A 733-nucleotide genomic window follows, 5' to 3' on the forward strand; every position below is an offset into this window, starting at 1 on the left:
GACTTGCATCTAGGGACCCTCGAGAAACACACACACTCCAGTTGCGAGTCGATGGTGGACATGCAAGTGGGTACCCTCGACAAACACACACACACCCCTTAGTTGCGAGTCGAAAAAGCTCGACATGGGACTAGGATCTCTCGGCAAACACACACATGCCCCTAGTTGCGAGTCGATGGTCGCCATGCAACTGGGGACGCTCGACAAACACACACTCCCCGTAGTTGCGAGTCGATGGTCGATATGCAACTGGGGACCCTCGACAAACACAAACACACACACACACACTCCCCCCTATTTTGCGAGACGGTTATTGACACGCAACTAGGGACCCTCGACAAACAGAAAACACCCTTAGTTGCGAGTCAATGCTCGGCTTGCAACTAGGTGCCACGACAAAAACATACACACCCACTAGTTGCGAGTAGATGGTCACCATGCAACTGGGGACGCTCAACAAACACACACTCCTCGTAGTTGCGAGTCGATGGTTGACATGCAACTGGGGGCCCTCGACAAAACACAAACAACCTTAGTTGCGACTCGATGCTCGACTTGCAACTAGGGACCCTCGAGAAACACACACACTCCAGTTGCGAGTCGATGGTGGACATGCAAGTGGGAACCCTCGACAAACACACACACACACACCCCTTAGTTACGAGTCGAAAAAGCTCGACATGGGACTAGGATCTCTCGACAAACACACACATGCCCCTAGTTGCGAGTCGAT

This window comes from Triticum aestivum, chromosome 3A (genome assembly GCF_018294505.1).
Source record: "Triticum aestivum cultivar Chinese Spring chromosome 3A, IWGSC CS RefSeq v2.1, whole genome shotgun sequence".
Taxonomy (NCBI): domain Eukaryota; kingdom Viridiplantae; phylum Streptophyta; class Magnoliopsida; order Poales; family Poaceae; genus Triticum; species Triticum aestivum.